This window comes from Rhipicephalus microplus, chromosome 2 (genome assembly GCF_043290135.1).
Source record: "Rhipicephalus microplus isolate Deutch F79 chromosome 2, USDA_Rmic, whole genome shotgun sequence".
NCBI classification, from domain to species: Eukaryota; Metazoa; Arthropoda; class Arachnida; order Ixodida; family Ixodidae; genus Rhipicephalus; species Rhipicephalus microplus.
The window spans coordinates 92,362,931-92,381,454 of NC_134701.1; the positions used below are offsets into that span (position 1 = coordinate 92,362,931).

The 18,524-nt window shown below is 50.5% G+C and overlaps 41 non-coding genes across 41 annotated transcripts; all 41 read right to left on the bottom strand.

Annotated features, from left to right (window-relative positions):
- Window positions 1-229: 229 nt before the first annotated feature.
- Window positions 230-300, bottom strand: TRNAG-GCC (transfer RNA glycine (anticodon GCC)). The gene has a single exon. It is a non-coding gene; the product is annotated as a tRNA-Gly (tRNA).
- A 1,371-nt stretch (window positions 301-1,671) lies between these two features.
- Window positions 1,672-1,742, bottom strand: TRNAG-GCC (transfer RNA glycine (anticodon GCC)). Its single transcript has one exon. It is a non-coding gene; the product is annotated as a tRNA-Gly (tRNA).
- Window positions 1,743-2,104: 362 nt separating this feature from the next.
- On the bottom strand, window positions 2,105-2,175 carry TRNAS-GCU (transfer RNA serine (anticodon GCU)). Its single transcript has one exon. It is a non-coding gene; the product is annotated as a tRNA-Ser (tRNA).
- Window positions 2,176-2,249: 74 nt separating this feature from the next.
- Window positions 2,250-2,320, bottom strand: TRNAG-GCC (transfer RNA glycine (anticodon GCC)). Its single transcript has one exon. It is a non-coding gene; the product is annotated as a tRNA-Gly (tRNA).
- A 361-nt stretch (window positions 2,321-2,681) lies between these two features.
- TRNAG-GCC (transfer RNA glycine (anticodon GCC)) lies at window positions 2,682-2,752 on the bottom strand. Its single transcript has one exon. It is a non-coding gene; the product is annotated as a tRNA-Gly (tRNA).
- Window positions 2,753-3,400: 648 nt separating this feature from the next.
- On the bottom strand, window positions 3,401-3,471 carry TRNAG-GCC (transfer RNA glycine (anticodon GCC)). The gene has a single exon. It is a non-coding gene; the product is annotated as a tRNA-Gly (tRNA).
- A 493-nt stretch (window positions 3,472-3,964) lies between these two features.
- Window positions 3,965-4,035, bottom strand: TRNAG-GCC (transfer RNA glycine (anticodon GCC)). The gene has a single exon. It is a non-coding gene; the product is annotated as a tRNA-Gly (tRNA).
- Window positions 4,036-4,252: 217 nt separating this feature from the next.
- On the bottom strand, window positions 4,253-4,323 carry TRNAG-GCC (transfer RNA glycine (anticodon GCC)). The gene has a single exon. It is a non-coding gene; the product is annotated as a tRNA-Gly (tRNA).
- A 219-nt stretch (window positions 4,324-4,542) lies between these two features.
- TRNAG-GCC (transfer RNA glycine (anticodon GCC)) lies at window positions 4,543-4,613 on the bottom strand. Its single transcript has one exon. It is a non-coding gene; the product is annotated as a tRNA-Gly (tRNA).
- Window positions 4,614-4,974: 361 nt separating this feature from the next.
- Window positions 4,975-5,045, bottom strand: TRNAG-GCC (transfer RNA glycine (anticodon GCC)). The gene has a single exon. It is a non-coding gene; the product is annotated as a tRNA-Gly (tRNA).
- A 74-nt stretch (window positions 5,046-5,119) lies between these two features.
- TRNAS-GCU (transfer RNA serine (anticodon GCU)) lies at window positions 5,120-5,190 on the bottom strand. Its single transcript has one exon. It is a non-coding gene; the product is annotated as a tRNA-Ser (tRNA).
- Window positions 5,191-5,264: 74 nt separating this feature from the next.
- TRNAG-GCC (transfer RNA glycine (anticodon GCC)) lies at window positions 5,265-5,335 on the bottom strand. Its single transcript has one exon. It is a non-coding gene; the product is annotated as a tRNA-Gly (tRNA).
- A 361-nt stretch (window positions 5,336-5,696) lies between these two features.
- On the bottom strand, window positions 5,697-5,767 carry TRNAG-GCC (transfer RNA glycine (anticodon GCC)). Its single transcript has one exon. It is a non-coding gene; the product is annotated as a tRNA-Gly (tRNA).
- Window positions 5,768-6,415: 648 nt separating this feature from the next.
- Window positions 6,416-6,486, bottom strand: TRNAG-GCC (transfer RNA glycine (anticodon GCC)). Its single transcript has one exon. It is a non-coding gene; the product is annotated as a tRNA-Gly (tRNA).
- A 493-nt stretch (window positions 6,487-6,979) lies between these two features.
- TRNAG-GCC (transfer RNA glycine (anticodon GCC)) lies at window positions 6,980-7,050 on the bottom strand. The gene has a single exon. It is a non-coding gene; the product is annotated as a tRNA-Gly (tRNA).
- Window positions 7,051-7,267: 217 nt separating this feature from the next.
- On the bottom strand, window positions 7,268-7,338 carry TRNAG-GCC (transfer RNA glycine (anticodon GCC)). Its single transcript has one exon. It is a non-coding gene; the product is annotated as a tRNA-Gly (tRNA).
- A 219-nt stretch (window positions 7,339-7,557) lies between these two features.
- On the bottom strand, window positions 7,558-7,628 carry TRNAG-GCC (transfer RNA glycine (anticodon GCC)). Its single transcript has one exon. It is a non-coding gene; the product is annotated as a tRNA-Gly (tRNA).
- A 361-nt stretch (window positions 7,629-7,989) lies between these two features.
- On the bottom strand, window positions 7,990-8,060 carry TRNAG-GCC (transfer RNA glycine (anticodon GCC)). Its single transcript has one exon. It is a non-coding gene; the product is annotated as a tRNA-Gly (tRNA).
- Window positions 8,061-8,134: 74 nt separating this feature from the next.
- On the bottom strand, window positions 8,135-8,205 carry TRNAS-GCU (transfer RNA serine (anticodon GCU)). Its single transcript has one exon. It is a non-coding gene; the product is annotated as a tRNA-Ser (tRNA).
- Window positions 8,206-8,279: 74 nt separating this feature from the next.
- Window positions 8,280-8,350, bottom strand: TRNAG-GCC (transfer RNA glycine (anticodon GCC)). Its single transcript has one exon. It is a non-coding gene; the product is annotated as a tRNA-Gly (tRNA).
- Window positions 8,351-8,711: 361 nt separating this feature from the next.
- TRNAG-GCC (transfer RNA glycine (anticodon GCC)) lies at window positions 8,712-8,783 on the bottom strand. The gene has a single exon. It is a non-coding gene; the product is annotated as a tRNA-Gly (tRNA).
- Window positions 8,784-8,999: 216 nt separating this feature from the next.
- On the bottom strand, window positions 9,000-9,070 carry TRNAG-GCC (transfer RNA glycine (anticodon GCC)). Its single transcript has one exon. It is a non-coding gene; the product is annotated as a tRNA-Gly (tRNA).
- Window positions 9,071-9,287: 217 nt separating this feature from the next.
- TRNAG-GCC (transfer RNA glycine (anticodon GCC)) lies at window positions 9,288-9,358 on the bottom strand. Its single transcript has one exon. It is a non-coding gene; the product is annotated as a tRNA-Gly (tRNA).
- A 2,363-nt stretch (window positions 9,359-11,721) lies between these two features.
- On the bottom strand, window positions 11,722-11,792 carry TRNAG-GCC (transfer RNA glycine (anticodon GCC)). The gene has a single exon. It is a non-coding gene; the product is annotated as a tRNA-Gly (tRNA).
- A 216-nt stretch (window positions 11,793-12,008) lies between these two features.
- On the bottom strand, window positions 12,009-12,079 carry TRNAG-GCC (transfer RNA glycine (anticodon GCC)). Its single transcript has one exon. It is a non-coding gene; the product is annotated as a tRNA-Gly (tRNA).
- A 73-nt stretch (window positions 12,080-12,152) lies between these two features.
- On the bottom strand, window positions 12,153-12,223 carry TRNAG-GCC (transfer RNA glycine (anticodon GCC)). The gene has a single exon. It is a non-coding gene; the product is annotated as a tRNA-Gly (tRNA).
- Window positions 12,224-12,297: 74 nt separating this feature from the next.
- TRNAS-GCU (transfer RNA serine (anticodon GCU)) lies at window positions 12,298-12,368 on the bottom strand. The gene has a single exon. It is a non-coding gene; the product is annotated as a tRNA-Ser (tRNA).
- Window positions 12,369-12,442: 74 nt separating this feature from the next.
- On the bottom strand, window positions 12,443-12,513 carry TRNAG-GCC (transfer RNA glycine (anticodon GCC)). The gene has a single exon. It is a non-coding gene; the product is annotated as a tRNA-Gly (tRNA).
- Window positions 12,514-13,738: 1,225 nt separating this feature from the next.
- On the bottom strand, window positions 13,739-13,809 carry TRNAG-GCC (transfer RNA glycine (anticodon GCC)). The gene has a single exon. It is a non-coding gene; the product is annotated as a tRNA-Gly (tRNA).
- A 362-nt stretch (window positions 13,810-14,171) lies between these two features.
- On the bottom strand, window positions 14,172-14,242 carry TRNAS-GCU (transfer RNA serine (anticodon GCU)). The gene has a single exon. It is a non-coding gene; the product is annotated as a tRNA-Ser (tRNA).
- Window positions 14,243-14,316: 74 nt separating this feature from the next.
- On the bottom strand, window positions 14,317-14,387 carry TRNAG-GCC (transfer RNA glycine (anticodon GCC)). The gene has a single exon. It is a non-coding gene; the product is annotated as a tRNA-Gly (tRNA).
- Window positions 14,388-14,748: 361 nt separating this feature from the next.
- On the bottom strand, window positions 14,749-14,819 carry TRNAG-GCC (transfer RNA glycine (anticodon GCC)). Its single transcript has one exon. It is a non-coding gene; the product is annotated as a tRNA-Gly (tRNA).
- A 73-nt stretch (window positions 14,820-14,892) lies between these two features.
- TRNAG-GCC (transfer RNA glycine (anticodon GCC)) lies at window positions 14,893-14,964 on the bottom strand. The gene has a single exon. It is a non-coding gene; the product is annotated as a tRNA-Gly (tRNA).
- Window positions 14,965-15,169: 205 nt separating this feature from the next.
- TRNAG-GCC (transfer RNA glycine (anticodon GCC)) lies at window positions 15,170-15,240 on the bottom strand. The gene has a single exon. It is a non-coding gene; the product is annotated as a tRNA-Gly (tRNA).
- A 216-nt stretch (window positions 15,241-15,456) lies between these two features.
- On the bottom strand, window positions 15,457-15,527 carry TRNAG-GCC (transfer RNA glycine (anticodon GCC)). Its single transcript has one exon. It is a non-coding gene; the product is annotated as a tRNA-Gly (tRNA).
- A 73-nt stretch (window positions 15,528-15,600) lies between these two features.
- TRNAG-GCC (transfer RNA glycine (anticodon GCC)) lies at window positions 15,601-15,671 on the bottom strand. The gene has a single exon. It is a non-coding gene; the product is annotated as a tRNA-Gly (tRNA).
- A 74-nt stretch (window positions 15,672-15,745) lies between these two features.
- TRNAS-GCU (transfer RNA serine (anticodon GCU)) lies at window positions 15,746-15,816 on the bottom strand. Its single transcript has one exon. It is a non-coding gene; the product is annotated as a tRNA-Ser (tRNA).
- Window positions 15,817-15,890: 74 nt separating this feature from the next.
- Window positions 15,891-15,961, bottom strand: TRNAG-GCC (transfer RNA glycine (anticodon GCC)). The gene has a single exon. It is a non-coding gene; the product is annotated as a tRNA-Gly (tRNA).
- A 1,225-nt stretch (window positions 15,962-17,186) lies between these two features.
- On the bottom strand, window positions 17,187-17,257 carry TRNAG-GCC (transfer RNA glycine (anticodon GCC)). Its single transcript has one exon. It is a non-coding gene; the product is annotated as a tRNA-Gly (tRNA).
- Window positions 17,258-17,619: 362 nt separating this feature from the next.
- TRNAS-GCU (transfer RNA serine (anticodon GCU)) lies at window positions 17,620-17,690 on the bottom strand. Its single transcript has one exon. It is a non-coding gene; the product is annotated as a tRNA-Ser (tRNA).
- Window positions 17,691-18,051: 361 nt separating this feature from the next.
- Window positions 18,052-18,122, bottom strand: TRNAG-GCC (transfer RNA glycine (anticodon GCC)). Its single transcript has one exon. It is a non-coding gene; the product is annotated as a tRNA-Gly (tRNA).
- Window positions 18,123-18,524: the final 402 nt, after the last annotated feature.

The window sequence follows — 18,524 nt, forward strand, 5'->3', positions numbered from 1 at the left end:
GCCACCGCTGGCATTTTCTTCTTCCTGCATTCATGGCATGCATATATAGCGTGATATCACGCGTAAGTTTTTCTAAATATAACAATGCGTAGGCGGGGAATCGAACCTGGGTCACCCGCGTGGCAGCCGAGTATTCTACCACTGAACCACCAACGCCAGTTTCTTACTGCTGCAGTCATGACATGCGATAATTCGTAACAGCACGCGTGAGCCTTTCTAAAAATAACAATGCGTCGACCGGGAATCGAACCCGGGTCACCCGGGTGGCAGGCGAGTATTCTACCACTGAAATACCAACGCCATCTGCTTGCCCCTGCATTCATGGCATGCATATATAGCGTAACAGCATGCGTAAGCACTTATAAAAATAACACTGCGTCAGCCGGGAATCGAACCCGGGTCAACCGCGCAGCAGGTTAGTATTCTACCACTGAACCACCAACATCACTTGCTTACTCCTGCATTCATGGCATGCATATATAGCGTAACAGCACGCGTGAGCTTTCTTGAAGATAACGATGCGTCGGCCGGGAATCGAACCCGGGTCATCCGTGTGGCAGGCGAGCATTTTACCACTGAACCACTGACGCCATTTGTTTTCTCCGGCATTCATGACATGCAATATTGCGTAACAGCACGTGTGAGCTTTTCTAAAAGTAACAATGCTTCGGCAGGGAATCGACCTTGGGTCAACCATGTGGCAGGCGAGCATTCTACCACTGAACCACCGACGCCATTTGTTTACTGCGGCATTCATGACATGGAATATTGCGTAACAGCACGCGTGAGCTTTTCTAAAAATAACGATGCGTCAGCTGGGAACCAAACCCGGGTCACCCCCGTGGCAGCCGAGTATTCTACCACTGAACCACCAACGCCAGTTGCTTACTCTTGCATTCAAGACATGCACAAATTCGTAACAGCACGTGTGAGCTTTTCTAAAAGTAACAATGCTTCGGAAGGGAATAGAACCCAGGTCACCCGCGTGGCAGGCGAGTATTCTACCACTGAACCACCGACGCCATTTGCTTGCTCCTGTATTCATGGCATGCAATATTGCGTAACAGCACGCGTGAGCTTTTCTAAAAATAACGATGCGTCAGCCGGGAATCGAACCCGGGAATCCCGCGTGGCAATCGAGTATTCTGCCATTGAAGCAGCGACGCCGTTTGTTTACTGCGGCATTCATGACATGCAATATTGCGTAACAGCACGTGTGAGCTTTTCTAAAAGTAACAATGCTTCGGAAGGGAATAGAACCCAGGTCACCCGTGTGGCAGGCGAGCATTTTACCACTGAACCACCGACGCCATTTGTTTTCTCCTGCATTCACGGCATGCAATATTGCGTAACAGCACGCGTGACCTTTTTAAAAATAACGATGCGTCAGGCGAGAATCGAACACGGGTCAGCCGCGTGGCAGGCGCGTATTCTACGACTGAACCACCGACGCCATTTGCTTGCTCCTGCATTCATGGCATACATATATAGCGTAACAGCACGCGTGAGCTTTTCTCAAATTAACAATGCGTCAGCCGGAAACCGAACCCGGGTCACCCGCGTGGCAGCCGAGTATTTTACCACTGAACCACCAACGCCAGTTGCTTACTCCTGCATTCAAGACATGCAATAGTTTGTAACAGCACGTGTGAGCTTTTCTAAAAGTAACAATGCTTCGGCAGGGAATCGAACCCGGGTCACCCGCGTGGCAGGCGAGCATTTTACCACTGAACCACCGACGCCATTTGTTTTCTCCTGCATTCACGGCATGCAATATTGCGTAACAGCACGCGTGACCTTTTTAAAAATAACGATGCGTCAGGCGGGAATCGAAGCCGGGTCAGCCATGTGGCAGGCGAGTATTCTACCACTGAACCACCGCTGGCATTTGCTTCTTCCTGCATTCATGACATGCATATATAGCGTGATATCACGTGTGAGCTTTTCAAAAAATAACAATGCCTCGCCTGGGAATCGAACACGGGTCACCCACGTGGCAGGTGAGTATTCTACCACTGAACCACCGACGCCGTTTGCTTACTCCTGCATTAATGGCATGCATATATAGCGTAACAGCATGCATAAGCTTTTCTAAAAATAACACTGCGTCAGCCGGGAATCGGACCCGGGTCACACGCGCAGCAGGTGAGTATTCTACCACTGAACCACCAACGCCGCTTGCTTACTCCTGCATTCATGGCATGCATATAGAGCGTAACAGCACGCGTGAGCTTTTTTAAAGATAACGATGCGTCGGCCGGGAATCGAACCCGGGTCACCCGTGTGGCAGGCGAGCATTTTACCACTGAACCACTGACGCCATTTGTTTTCTCCGGCGTTCATGACATGCAATATTGCGTAACAGCACGTGTGAGCTTTTCTAAAAGTAACAATGCTTCGGCAGGGAATCGACCCCGGGTCACCCGTGTGGCAGGTGAGCATTCTACCACTGAACCACCGACGCCATTTGTTTACTGCGGCATTCATGACATGGAATATTGCGTAACAGCACGTGTGAGCTTTTCTAAAAGTAACAATGCTTCGGCAGGGAATCGAACCCGGGTCACCCGCGTGGCAGCCGAGTATTCTACTACTAAACCACCAACGCCAGTTGCTTACTCCTGCATTCATGACATGCAATAGTTTGTAACAGCACGTGTGAGCTTTTCTAAGAATAACAATGCGTCGGCCGGGAATCGAACACGGGTCGCCCGCGTGGCAGGTGAGTATTCTACCACTGAACCACCGACGCCATTTGCTTACTCCGGCATTCATGGCATGCAATATTGCGTAACAGCACGCGTGAGCTTTTCTAAAAATAACGATGCGTCAGCCGGGATTGGAACCCGGGTCACACGCTTGGCAGGCGAGTATTCTACCACTGAACAACCGACGGCATTTGCTTACTCCTGTATTCATGGCATGCAATATTGCGTAACAGCACGCGTGAGCTTTTCTAAAAATAGCGATGCGTCAGCCGGGAATCGAACCCGGGAATCCCGCGTGGCAATCGAGTATTCTGCCATTGAAGCAGCGACGCCGTTTGTTTACTGCGGCATTCATGACATGCAATATTGCGTAACAGCACGTGTGAGCTTTTCTAAAAGTAACAATGCTTCGGAAGGGAATAGAACCCAGGTCACCCGCGTGGCAGGCGAGTATTATACCACTGAACCACCGACGCCATTTGTTTTCTCCTGCATTCACGGCATGCAATAATGCGTAACAGCACGCGTGACCTTTTTAAAAATAACGATGCGTCAGGCGAGAATCGAACACGGGTCAGCCGCGTGGCAGGCGCGTATTCTACGACTGAACCACCGACGCCATTTGCTTGCTCCTGCATTCATGGCATACATATATAGCGTAACAGCACGCGTGAGCTTTTTAAAGATAACGATGCGTCGGCCAGGAATTGAACCCGGGTCACCCGCGTGGCCGGCGAGTATTCTACCGCTGAACCACCGACGCCATTTGCTTACTCCTGCATTCATGGCATGCAGTATTGCGTAACAGCACGTGTGAGCTTTTCTCAAATTAACAATGCGTCAGCCGGAAACCGAACCCGGGTCACCCGCGTGGCAGCCGAGTATTTTACCACTGAACCACCAACGCCAGTTGCTTACTCCTGCATTCAAGATATGCAATAATTCGTAACAGCACGTGTGAGCTTTTCTGAAAGTAGCAATGCTTCGGCAGGGAATAGAACACGGGTCACCCGCGTGGCAGGCGAGTATTCTACCACTGAACCACCGACGCCATTTGCTTACTCCTGCATTCATGGCATGCAATATTGCGTAACAGCACGCGTGACCTTTTTAAAAATAACGATGCGTCAGGCGGGAATCGAAGCCGGGTCAGCCGCGTATTCTACGACTGAACCACCAACGCCACTTGCTTACTCCTGCATTCATAGAATGCTATATAGCGTAACAGCAAGCGTGAGCATTTTTAAAGATAACGATGCGCCGGCCGGGAATTGAACCCGGGTCACCCGTGTGGCAGGCGAGCATTTTACCACTGAACCACCAACGCCATTTGTTTTCTCCTGCATTCACGGCATGCAATATTGCGTAAGAGCACGCGTGACCTTTTTAAAAATAACGATGCGTCAGGCGGGAATCGAAGCCGCGTCAGCCATGTGGCAGGCGAGAATTCTACCACTGAACCACCGCTGGCATTTGCTTCTTCCTGCATTCATGACATGCATATATAGCGTGATATCACGTGTGAGCTTTTCTAAAAATAACGATGCGTCAGCCGGGATTTGAACCCTGGTCACCCGCGTGGCAGGCGAGTATCCTACCGCTGAACCACCGACGTCATCTGCTTGCTCCTGCATTCATGGCATGCATATATAGCGTAACAGCATGCATAAGCTTTTATAAAAATAACACTGCGTCAGCCGGGAATCGAACCCGCCTCAACCGCGCAGCAGGTGAGTATTCTACCACTGAACCACCAACACCACTTGCTTGCTCCTGCATTCATGGCATGCATATATAGCGTAACAGCACGCGTGAGCTTTTTTAAAGATAACGATGCGTCGGCCGGGAATTGAACCCGGATCACCCGTGTGGCAAGCGAGCATTCTACCACTGAACCACCGACGCCATTTGTTTACTGCGGCATTCATGACATGCAATATTGCGTAACAACACGTGTGAGCTCTTCTAAAAATAACAATGCTACGGCAGGAAGTCGAACCCCGGTCACCCGCGTGGCAGCCGAGTATTCTACTACTGAACCACCGACGCCATTTGTTTACTGCGGCATTCATGACATGCAATATTGCGTAACAGCACGTGTGAGCTTTTCTAAAAGTAACAATGCTTCGGCAAGGAATTGAACCCGGGTCACCCGCGTGGCAGCCGAGTATTCTACTACTGAACCACCAACGCCAGTTGCTTAATCCTGCATTCATGACATGCAATAATTCATTACAGCACGTGTGAGCTTTTGTAAAAATAACAATGCGTCGGCCGGGAATCGAACACGGGTCACCCACGTGGCAGGTGAGTATTCTACCACTGAACCACCGACGCCGTTTGCTTACTCTTGCATTAATGGCATGCATATATAGCGTAACAGCATGCATAAGCTTTTCTAAAAATAACACTGCGTCAGCCGGGAATCGGACCCGGGTCACACGCGCAGCAGGTGAGTATTCTACCACTGAACCACCAACGCCGCTTGCTTACTCCTGCATTCATGGCATGCATATAGAGCGTAACAGCACGCGTGAGCTTTTTTAAAGATAACGATGCGTCGGCCGGGAATCGAACCCGGGTCACCCGTGTGGCAGGCGAGCATTTTACCACTGAACCACTGACGCCATTCGTTTTCTCCGGCGTTCATGACATGCAATATTGCGTAACAGCACGTGTGAGCTTTTCTAAAAGTAACAATGCTTCGGCAGGGAATCGACCCCGGGTCACCCGTGTGGCAGGTGAGCATTCTACCACTGAACCACCGACGCCATTTGTTTACTGCGGCATTGATGACATGGAATATTGCGTAACAGCACGTGTGAGCTTTTCTAAAAGTAACAATGCTTCGGCAGGGAATCGAACCCGGGTCACCCGCGTGGCAGCCGAGTATTCTACTACTAAACCACCAACGCCAGTTGCTTACTCCTGCATTCATGACATGCAATAGTTTGTAACAGCACGTGTGAGCTTTTCTAAGAATAACAATGCGTCGGCCGGGAATCGAACACGGGTCGCCCGCGTGGCAGGTGAGTATTCTACCACTGAACCACCGACGCCATTTGCTTACTCCGGCATTCATGGCATGCAATATTGCGTAACAGCACGCGTGAGCTTTTCTAAAAATAACGATGCGTCAGCCGGGATTGGAACCCGGGTCACACGCTTGGCAGGCGAGTATTCTACCACTGAACAACCGACGGCATTTGCTTACTCCTGTATTCATGGCATGCAATATTGCGTAACAGCACGCGTGAGCTTTTCTAAAAATAACGATGCGTCAGCCGGGAATCGAACCCGGGAATCCCGCGTGGCAATCGAGTATTCTGCCATTGAAGCAGCGACGCCGTTTGTTTACTGCGGCATTCATGACATGCAATATTGCGTAACAGCACGTGTGAGCTTTTCTAAAAGTAACAATGCTTCGGAAGGGAATAGAACCCAGGTCACCCGCGTGGCAGGCGAGTATTATACCACTGAACCACCGACGCCATTTGTTTTCTCCTGCATTCACGGCATGCAATAATGCGTAACAGCACGCGTGACCTTTTTAAAAATAACGATGCGTCAGGCGAGAATCGAACACGGGTCAGCCGCGTGGCAGGCGCGTATTCTACGACTGAACCACCGACGCCATTTGCTTGCTCCTGCATTCATGGCATACATATATAGCGTAACAGCACGCGTGAGCTTTTTAAAGATAACGATGCGTCGGCCAGGAATTGAACCCGGGTCACCCGCGTGGCAGGCGAGTATTCTACCGCTGAACCACCGACGCCATTTGCTTACTCCTGCATTCATGGCATGCAGTATTGCGTAACAGCACGTGTGAGCTTTTCTCAAATTAACAATGCGTCAGCCGGAAACCGAACCCGGGTCACCCGCGTGGCAGCCGAGTATTTTACCACTGAACCACCAACGCCAGTTGCTTACTCCTGCATTCAAGATATGCAATAATTCGTAACAGCACGTGTGAGCTTTTCTGAAAGTAGCAATGCTTCGGCAGGGAATAGAACACGGCTCACCCGCGTGGCAGGCGAGTATTCTACCACTGAACCACCGACGCCATTTGCTTACTCCTGCATTCATGGCATGCAATATTGCGTAACAGCACGCGTGACCTTTATAAAAATAACGATGCGTCAGGCGGGAATCGAAGCCGGGTCAGCCGCGTATTCTACGACTGAACCACCAACGCCACTTGCTTACTCCTGCATTCATAGAATGCTATATAGCGTAACAGCAAGCGTGAGCATTTTTAAAGATAACGATGCGCCGGCCGGGAATTGAACCCGGGTCACCCGTGTGGCAGGCGAGCATTTTACCACTGAACCACCAACGCCATTTGTTTTCTCCTGCATTCACGGCATGCAATATTGCGTAACAGCACGCGTGACCTTTTTAAAAATAACGATGCGTCAGGCGGGAATCGAAGCCGCGTCAGCCATGTGGCAGGCGAGAATTCTACCACTGAACCACCGCTGGCATTTGCTTCTTCCTGCATTCATGACATGCATATATAGCGTGATATCACGTGTGAGCTTTTCTAAAAATAACGATGCGTCAGCCGGGATTTGAACCCTGGTCACCCGCGTGGCAGGCGAGTATCCTACCGCTGAACCACCGACGTCATCTGCTTGCTCCTGCATTCATGGCATGCATATATAGCGTAACAGCATGCATAAGCTTTTATAATAATAACACTGCGTCAGCCGGGAATCGAACCCGCCTCAACCGCGCAGCAGGTGAGTATTCTACCACTGAACCACCAACACCACTTGCTTGCTCCTGCATTCATGGCATGCATATATAGCGTAACAGCACGCGTGAGCTTTTTTAAAGATAACGATGCGTCGGCCGGGAATTGAACCCGGGTCACCCGTGTGGCAAGCGAGCATTCTACCACTGAACCACCGACGCCATTTGTTTACTGCGGCATTCATGACATGCAATATTGCGTAACAACACGTGTGAGCTCTTCTAAAAATAACAATGCTACGGCAGGAAGTCGAACCCCGGTCACCCGCGTGGCAGCCGAGTATTCTACTACTGAACCACCGACGCCATTTGTTTACTGCGGCATTCATGACATGCAATATTGCGTAACAGCACGTGTGAGCTTTTCTAAAAGTAACAATGCTTCGGCAGGGAATTGAACCCGGGTCACCCGCGTGGCAGCCGAGTATTCTACTACTGAACCACCAACGCCAGTTGCTTAATCCTGCATTCATGACATGCAATAATTCATAACAGCACGTGTGAGCTTTTCTAAAAATAACAATGCGTCGGCCGGGAATCGAACACGGGTCACCCACGTGGCAGGTGAGTATTCTACCACTGAACCACCGACGCCGTTTGCTTACTCTTGCATTAATGGCATGCATATATAGCGTAACAGCATGCATAAGCTTTTCTAAAAATAACACTGCGTCAGCCGGGAATCGGACCCGGGTCACTCGCGCAGCAGGTGAGTATTCTATCACTGAACCACCAACGCCGCTTGCTTACTCCTGCATTCATGGCATGCATATAGAGCGTAACAGCACGCGTGAGCTTTTTTAAAGATAACGATGCGTCGGCCGGGAATCGAACCCGGGTCACCCGTGTGGCAGGCGAGCATTTTACCACTGAACCACTGACGCCATTTGTTTTCTCCGGCGTTCATGACATGCAATATTGCGTAACAGCACGTGTGAGCTTTTCTAAAAGTAACAATGCTTCGGCAGGGAATCGACCCCGGGTCCACCGTGTGGCAGGTGAGCATTCTACCACTGAACCACCGACGCCATTTGTTTACTGCGGCATTCATGACATGTAATATTGCGTAACAGCACGTGTGAGCTTTTCTAAAAGTAACAATGCTTCGGCAGGGAATCGAACCCGGGTCACCCGCGTGGCAGCCGAGTATTCTACTACTGAGCCACCAACGCCATTTGCTTGCTCCGGCATTCATGGCATGCAATATTGCGTAACAGCACGCGTGAGCTTTTCTAAAAATAACGATGCGTCAGCCGGGATTTGAACCCGGGTCACACGCTTGGCAGGCGAGTATTCTACCTCTGAACCACCGACGGCATTTGCTTACTCCTGTATTCATGGCATGCAATATTGCGTCACAGCACGCGTGAGCTTTTCTAAAAATAACGATGCGTCAGCCGGGAATCGAACCCGGGACACCCGCGTGGCAATCGAGTATTCTGCCATTGAAGCAGCGACGCCATTTTTTTACTGCGGCATTCATGACATGCAATATTGCGTAACAGCACGTGTGAGCTTTTCAAAAAATAACGATGCGTCAGCTGGGATTTGAACCCTGGTCACCCGCGTGGCAGGCGAGTATCCTACCGCTGAACCACCGACGCCATTTGCTTACTCCGGCATTCATGGCATGCAATATTGCGTAACAGCACGCGTGAGCTTTTCTTAAAATAACGATGCGTCAGCCGGGAACCGAACCCGGGTCATCCGCGTGGCAGGCGCGTATTCTACGACTGAACCACCGACGCCATTTGCTTGCTCCTGCATTCATGGCATACATATATAGCGTAACAGCACGCGTGAGCTTTTTAAAGATAACGATGCGTCGGCCAGGAATTGAACCCGGGTCACCCGCGTGGCAGGCGAGTATTCTACCGCTGAACCACCGACGCCATTTGCTTACTCCTGCATTCATGGCATGCAGTATTGCGTAACAGCACGTGTGAGCTTTTCTAAAATTAACGATGCGTCAGCCGGGAACCGAACCCGGGTCACCCGCGTGGCAGCCGAGTATTTTACCACTGAACCACCAATGCCATTTGCTTACTCCTGCATTCAAGATATTCAATAATTCGTAACAGCACGTGTGAGCTTTTCTAAAAGTAGCAATGCTTCGGCAGGGAATAGAACACTGGTCACCCGCGTGGCAGGCGAGTATTCTACCACTGAACCACCGACGCCATTTGCTTACTCCTGCATTCATGGCATGCAATAATGCGTAACAGCACGCGTGACCTTTTTAAAAATAACGACGCGTCAGGCGGGAATCGAAGCCGGGTCAGCCGCGTGGCAGGCGTGTATTCTACGACTGAACCACCGACGCCATTTGCTTGCTCCTGCATTCATGGCATGCAATATTGCGTAACAGCACGTGTGAGCTTTTCTAAATGTAACAATGCTTCTGCAGGGAATCGACCCCGGGTCACCCGTGTGGCCGGCAAGCATTCTATCACTGAACCACCGACGCCATCTGTTTACTGCGGCATTCATGACATGCAATATTGCGTAACAGCACGGGTGAGCTTTTCTAAAAGTATCCATGCTTTGGCAGGGAATGGAACCCGGGTCACCCGCGTGGCAGCCGAGTATTCTACTACTGAACCACCAACGCCAGTTGCTTACTCCTGCATTCATGACATGCAATAGTTCGTAACAGCACGTGTGAGCTTTTCTAAAAATAACAATGCGTTGGCCGGGAATCGAACACCGGTCACCCGCTTGCAGGTGAGTATTCTACCACTGAACCACCGACGCCGTTTGCTTACTCCGGCATTCATGGCATGCAATATTGCGTAACAGCACGCGTGAGCTTTTCTAAAAATAACGATGCGTCAGCCGGGAACTGAACCCGGGTCACCCCCGTGGCAGCCGAGTATTCTACTACTGAACCACCAACGCCAGTTGCTTACTCCTGTATTCATGGCATGCAATATTGCGTAACAGCACGCGCGAGCTTTTCTAAAAATAACGATGCGTCAGCCGGGAATCGAACCAGGGACACCCGCGTGGCAATCGAGTATTCTGTCACTGAAGCACCGACGCCATTTGTTTACTGCGGCATTCATGACATGCAGTATATCGTAACAGCACGTGTGAGCTTTTCTAAAAATAACGATGCATCAGCCGGGATTTGAACCATGGTCACCCGCGTAGCAGGCGAGTATTCTACCGCTGAACCACCGACACCATTTGATTACTCCGGCATTCATGGCATGCAATATTGCGTAACAGCACGCGTGAGCTTTTCTAAATATAACGATGCGTCAGCCGGGAACCGAACCCGGGTCACCAACGTGGCAGCCGAGTATTCTACCACTGAACCACCAACGCCAGTTGCTTACTCTTGCATTCAAGACATGCAAAAATTGGTAACAGCACGTGTGAGCTTTTCTAAAAGTAACAATGCTTCGGAAGGGAATAGAACCCAGGTCACCCGCGTGGCAGGCGAGTATTCTACCACTGAACCACCGACGCCATTTGCTTTCTCCTGCATTCATGGCATGCAATATTGCGTAACAGCACGCGTGAGCTTTTCTAAAAATAACGATGCGTCAGCCGGGAACTGAACCCGGGTCACCCCCGTGGCAGCCGAGTATTCTACTACTGAACCACCAACGCCAGTTGCTTACTTCTGTATTCATGGCATGCAATATTGCGTAACAGCACGCGTGAGCTTTTCTAAAAATAACGATGCGTCAGCCGGGAATCGAACCAGGGACACCCGCGTGGCAATCGAGTATTCTGTCACTGAAGCACCGACGCCATTTGTTTACTGCGGCATTCATGGCATGCAGTATTGCGTAACAGCACGTGTGAGCTTTTCTCAAATTAACAATGCGTCAGCCGGAAACCGAACCCGGGTCACCCGCGTGGCAGCCGAGTATTTTACCACTGAACCACGAACGCCAGTTGCTTACTCCAGCATTCAAGATATGCAATAATTCGTAACAGCACGTGTGAGCTTTTCTGAAAGTAGCAATGCTTCGGCAGGGAATAGAACACGGGTCACCCGCGTGGCAGGCGAGTATTCTACCACTGAACCACCGACGCCATTTGCTTACTCCTGCATTCATGGCATGCAATATTGCGTAACAGCACGCGTGACCTTTTTAAAAATAACGATGCGTCAGGTGGGAATCGAAGCCGGGTCAGCCGCGTATTCTACGATTGAACCACCAAAGCCACTTGCTTACTCCTGCATTCATAGAATGCTATATAGCGTAACAGCACGCGTGAGCATTTTTAAAGATAACGATGCGCCGGCCGGGAATTGAGCCCGGGTCACCCGTGTGGCAGGCGAGCATTTTACCACTGAACCACCGACGCCATTTGTTTTCTCCTGCATTCACGGCATGCAATATTGCGTTACAGCACGCGTGACCTTTTTAAAAATAACGATGCGTCAGGCGGGAATCGAAGCCGGGTCAGCCGTGTGGCAGGCGAGTATTCTACCACTGAACCACCAACGCCAGTTTCTTACTGCTGCAGTCATGACATGCAATAATTCGTAACAGCACGCGTGAGCCTTTCTAAAAGTAACAATGCGTCGACCGGGAATCGAACCCGGGTCACCCGCGTGGCAGGCGAGTATTCTACGACTGAACCACCGACGCCATTTGCTTGCTCCTGCATTCATGGCATACATATATAGCGTAACAGCACGCGTGAGCTTTTTAAAGATAACGATGCGCCGGCCAGGAATTGAACCCGGGTCATCCGCGTGGCAGGCGAGTATTCTACCGCTGAACCACCGACGCCATCTGCTTGCTCCTGCATTCATGGCATGCATATATAGCGTAACAGCATGCATAAGCTTTTATAAAAATAACACTGCGTCAGCCGGGAATCGAACCCGGGTCAACCGCGCAGCAGGTGAGTATTCTACCACTGAACCACCAACGCCGCTTGCTTACTCCTGCATTCATGGCATGCATATAGAGCGTAACAGCACGCGTGAGCTTTTTTAAAGATAACGATGCGTCGGCCGGGAATCGAACCCGGGTCACCCGTGTGGCAGGCGAGCATTTTACCACTGAACCACTGACGCCATTTGTTTTCTCCGGCGTTCATGACATGCAATATTGCGTAACAGCACGTGTGAGCTTTTCTAAAAGTAACAATGCTTCGGCAGGGAATCGACCTTGGGTCCACTGTGTGGCAGGTGAGCATTCTACCACTGAACCACCGACGCCATTTGTTTACTGCGGCATTCATGACATGGAATATTGCGTAACAGCACGTGTGAGCTTTTCTAAAAGTAACAATGCTTCGGCAGGGAATCGACCCCGGGTCACCCGTGTGGCAGGTGAGCATTCTACCACTGAACCACCGACGCCATTTGTTTACTGCGGCATTCATGACATGGAATATTGCGTAACAGCACGCGTGAGCTTTTCTAAAAATAACGATGCGTCAGCTGGGAACCAAACCCGGGTCACCCCCGTGGCAGCCGAGTATTCTACCACTGAACCACCGACGCCAGTTGCTTACTCTTGCATTCAAGACATGCACAAATTCGTAACAGCACGTGTGAGCTTTTCTAAAAGTAACAATGCTTCGGAAGGGAATAGAACCCAGGTCACCCGCGTGGCAGGCGAGTATTCTACCACTGAGCCACCGACGCCATTTGCTTGCTCCTGTATTCATGGCATGCAATATTGCGTAACAGCACGCGTGAGCTTTTCTAAAAATAACGATGCGTCAGCCGGGAATCGAACCCGGGAATCCCGCGTGGCAATCGAGTATTCTGCCATTGAAGCAGCGACGCCGTTTGTTTACTGCGGCATTCATGACATGCAATATTGCGTAACAGCACGTGTGAGCTTTTCTAAAAGTAACAATGCTTCGGAAGGGAATAGAACCCAGGTCACCCGTGTGGCAGGCGAGCATTTTACCACTGAACCACCGACGCCATTTGTTTTCTCCTGCATTCACGGCATGCAATATTGCGTAACAGCACGCGTGACCTTTTTAAAAATAACGATGCGTCAGGCGAGAATCGAACACGGGTCAGCCGCGTGGCAGGCGCGTATTCTACGACTGAACCACCGACGCCATTTGCTTGCTCCTGCATTCATGGCATACATATATAGCGTAACAGCACGCGTGAGCTTTTCTCAAATTAACAATGCGTCAGCCGGAAACCGAACCCGGGTCACCCGCGTGGCAGCCGAGTATTTTACCACTGAACCACCAACGCCAGTTGCTTACTCCTGCATTCAAGACATGCAATAGTTTGTAACAGCACGTGTGAGCTTTTCTAAAAGTAACAATGCTTCGGCAGGGAATCGAACCCGGGTCACCCGCGTGGCAGGCGAGCATTTTACCACTGAACCACCGACGCCATTTGTTTTCTCCTGCATTCACGGCATGCAATATTGCGTAACAGCACGCGTGACCTTTTTAAAAATAACGATGCGTCAGGCGGGAATCGAAGCCGGGTCAGCCATGTGGCAGGCGAGTATTCTACCACTGAACCACCGCTGGCATTTGCTTCTTCCTGCATTCATGACATGCATATATAGCGTGATATCACGTGTGAGCTTTTCAAAAAATAACAATGCCTCGCCTGGGAATCGAACACGGGTCACCCACGTGGCAGGTGAGTATTCTACCACTGAACCACCGACGCCGTTTGCTTACTCCTGCATTAATGGCATGCATATATAGCGTAACAGCATGCATAAGCTTTTCTAAAAATAACACTGCGTCAGCCGGGAATCGGACCCGGGTCACACGCGCAGCAGGTGAGTATTCTACCACTGAACCACCAACGCCGCTTGCTTACTCCTGCATTCATGGCATGCATATAGAGCGTAACAGCACGCGTGAGCTTTTTTAAAGATAACGATGCGTCGGCCGGGAATCGAACCCGGGTCACCCGTGTGGCAGGCGAGCATTTTACCACTGAACCACTGACGCCATTTGTTTTCTCCGGCGTTCATGACATGCAATATTGCGTAACAGCACGTGTGAGCTTTTCTAAAAGTAACAATGCTTCGGCAGGGAATCGACCCCGGGTCACCCGTGTGGCAGGTGAGCATTCTACCACTGAACCACCGACGCCATTTGTTTACTGCGGCATTCATGACATGGAATATTGCGTAACAGCACGTGTGAGCTTTTCTAAAAGTAACAATGCTTCGGCAGGGAATCGAACCCGGGTCACCCGCGTGGCAGCCGAGTATTCTACTACTAAACCACCAACGCCAGTTGCTTACTCCTGCATTCATGACATGCAATAGTTTGTAACAGCACGTGTGAGCTTTTCTAAGAATAACAATGCGTCGGCCGGGAATCGAACACGGGTCGCCCGCGTGGCAGGTGAGTATTCTACCACTGAACCACCGACGCCATTTGCTTACTCCGGCATTCATGGCATGCAATATTGCGTAACAGCACGCGTGAGCTTTTCTAAAAATAACGATGCCTCAGCCGGGATTGGAACCCGGGTCACACGCTTGGCAGGCGAGTATTCTACCACTGAACAACCGACGGCATTTGCTTACTCCTGTATTCATGGCATGCAATATTGCGTAACAGCACGCGTGAGCTTTTCTAAAAATAACGATGCGTCAGCCGGGAATCGAAGCCGGGTCAGCCGCGTATTCTACGATTGAACCACCAAAGCCACTTGCTTACTCCTGCATTCATAGAATGCTATATAGCGTAACAGCACGCGTGAGCATTTTTAAAGATAACGATGCGCCGGCCGGGAATTGAGCCCGGGTCACCCGTGTGGCAGGCGAGCATTTTACCACTGAACCACCGACGCCATTTGTTTTCTCCTGCATTCACGGCATGCAATATTGCGTTACAGCACGCGTGACCTTTTTAAAAATAACGATGCGTCAGGCGGGAATCGAAGCCGGGTCAGCCGTGTGGCAGGCGAGTATTCTACCACTGAACCACCAACGCCAGTTTCTTACTGCTGCAGTCATGACATGCAATAATTCGTAACAGCACGCGTGAGCCTTTCTAAAAGTAACAATGCGTCGACCGGGAATCGAACCCGGGTCACCCGCGTGGCAGGCGAGTATTCTACGACTGAACCACCGACGCCATTTGCTTGCTCCTGCATTCATGGCATACATATATAGCGTAACAGCACGCGTGAGCTTTTTAAAGATAACGATGCGCCGGCCAGGAATTGAACCCGGGTCATCCGCGTGGCAGGCGAGTATTCTACCGCTGAACCACCGACGCCATCTGCTTGCTCCTGCATTCATGGCATGCATATATAGCGTAACAGCATGCATAAGCTTTTATAAAAATAACACTGCGTCAGCCGGGAATCGAACCCGGGTCAACCGCGCAGCAGGTGAGTATTCTACCACTGAACCACCAACGCCGCTTGCTTACTCCTGCATTCATGGCATGCATATAGAGCGTAACAGCACGCGTGAGCTTTTTTAAAGATAACGATGCGTCGGCCGGGAATCGAACCCGGGTCACCCGTGTGGCAGGCGAGCATTTTACCACTGAACCACTGACGCCATTTGTTTTCTCCGGCGTTCATGACATGCAATATTGCGTAACAGCACGTGTGAGCTTTTCTAAAAGTAACAATGCTTCGGCAGGGAATCGACCTTGGGTCCACTGTGTGGCAGGTGAGCATTCTACCACTGAACCACCGACGCCATTTGTTTACTGCGGCATTCATGACATGGAATATTGCGTAACAGCACGTGTGAGCTTTTCTAAAAGTAACAATGCTTCGGCAGGGAATCGACCCCGGGTCACCCGTGTGGCAGGTGAGCATTCTACCACTGAACCACCGACGCCATTTGTTTACTGCGGCATTCATGACATGGAATATTGCGTAACAGCACGCGTGAGCTTTTCTAAAAATAACGATGCGTCAGCTGGGAACCAAACCCGGGTCACCCCCGTGGCAGCCGAGTATTCTACCACTGAACCACCGACGCCAGTTGCTTACTCTTCCATTCAAGACATGCACAAATTCGTAACAGCACGTGTGAGCTTTTCTAAAAGTAACAATGCTTCGGAAGGGAATAGAACCCAGGTCACCCGCGTGGCAGGCGAGTATTCTACCACTGAGCCACCGACGCCATTTGCTTGCTCCTGTATTCATGGCATGCAATATTGCGTAACAGCACGCGTGAGCTTTTCTAAAAATAACGATGCGTCAGCCGGGAATCGAACCCGGGAATCCCGCGTGGCAATCGAGTATTCTGCCATTGAAGCAGCGACGCCGTTTGTTTACTGCGGCATTCATGACATGCAATATTGCGTAACAGCACGTGTGAGCTTTTCTAAAAGTAACAATGCTTCGGAAGGGAATAGAACCCAGGTCACCCGTGTGGCAGGCGAGCATTTTACCACTGAACCACCGACGCCATTTGTTTTCTCCTGCATTCACGGCATGCAATATTGCGTAACAGCACGCGTGACCTTTTTAAAAATAACGATGCGTCAGGCGAGAATCGAACACGGGTCAGCCGCGTGGCAGGCGCGTATTCTACGACTGAACCACCGACGCCATTTGCTTGCTCCTGCATTCATGGCATACATATATAGCGTAACAGCACGCGTGAGCTTTTCTCAAATTAACAATGCGTCAGCCGGAAACCGAACCCGGGTCACCCGCGTGGCAGCCGAGTATTTTACCACTGAACCACCAACGCCAGTTGCTTACTCCTGCATTCAAGACATGCAATAGTTTGTAACAGCACGTGTGAGCTTTTCTAAAAGTAACAATGCTTCGGCAGGGAATCGAACCCGGGTCACCCGCGTGGCAGGCGAGCATTTTACCACTGAACCACCGACGCCATTTGTTTTCTCCTGCATTCACGGCATGCAATATTGCGTAACAGCACGCGTGACCTTTTTAAAAATAACGATGCGTCAGGCGGGAATCGAAGCCGGGTCAGCCATGTGGCAGGCGAGTATTCTACCACTGAACCACCGCTGGCATTTGCTTCTTCCTGCATTCATGACATGCATATATAGCGTGATATCACGTGTGAGCTTTTCAAAAAATAACAATGCCTCGCCTGGGAATCGAACACGGGTCACCCACGTGGCAGGTGAGTATTCTACCACTGAACCACCGACGCCGTTTGCTTACTCCTGCATTAATGGCATGCATATATAGCGTAACAGCATGCATAAGCTTTTCTAAAAATAACACTGCGTCAGCCGGGAATCGGACCCGGGTCACACGCGCAGCAGGTGAGTATTCTACCACTGAACCACCAACGCCGCTTGCTTACTCCTGCATTCATGACATGCAATATTGCGTAACAGCACGTGTGAGCTTTTCTAAAAGTAACAATGCTTCGGCAGGGAATCGACCCCGGGTCACCCGTGTGGCAGGTGAGCATTCTACCACTGAACCACCGACGCCATTTGTTTACTGCGGCATTCATGACATGGAATATTGCGTAACAGCACGTGTGAGCTTTTCTAAAAGTAACAATGCTTCGGCAGGGAATCGAACCCGGGTCACCCGCGTGGCAGCCGAGTATTCTACTACTAAACCACCAACGCCAGTTGCTTACTCCTGCATTCATGACATGCAATAGTTTGTAACAGCACGTGTGAGCTTTTCTAAGAATAACAATGCGTCGGCCGGGAATCGAACACGGGTCGCCCGCGTGGCAGGTGAGTATTCTACCACTGAACCACCGACGCCATTTGCTTACTCCGGCATTCATGGCATGCAATATTGCGTAACAGCACGCGTGAGCTTTTCTAAAAATAACGATGCGTCAGCCGGGATTGGAACCCGGGTCACACGCTTGGCAGGCGAGTATTCTACCACTGAACAACCGACGGCATTTGCTTACTCCTGTATTCATGGCATGCAATATTGCGTAACAGCACGCGTGAGCTTTTCTAAAAATAACGATGCGTCAGCCGGGAATCGAACCCGGGAATCCCGCGTGGCAATCGAGTATTCTGCCATTGAAGCAGCGACGCCGTTTGTTTACTGCGGCATTCATGACATGCAATATTGCGTAACAGCACGTGTGAGCTTTTCTAAAAGTAACAATGCTTCGGAAGGGAATAGAACCCAGGTCACCCGCGTGGCAG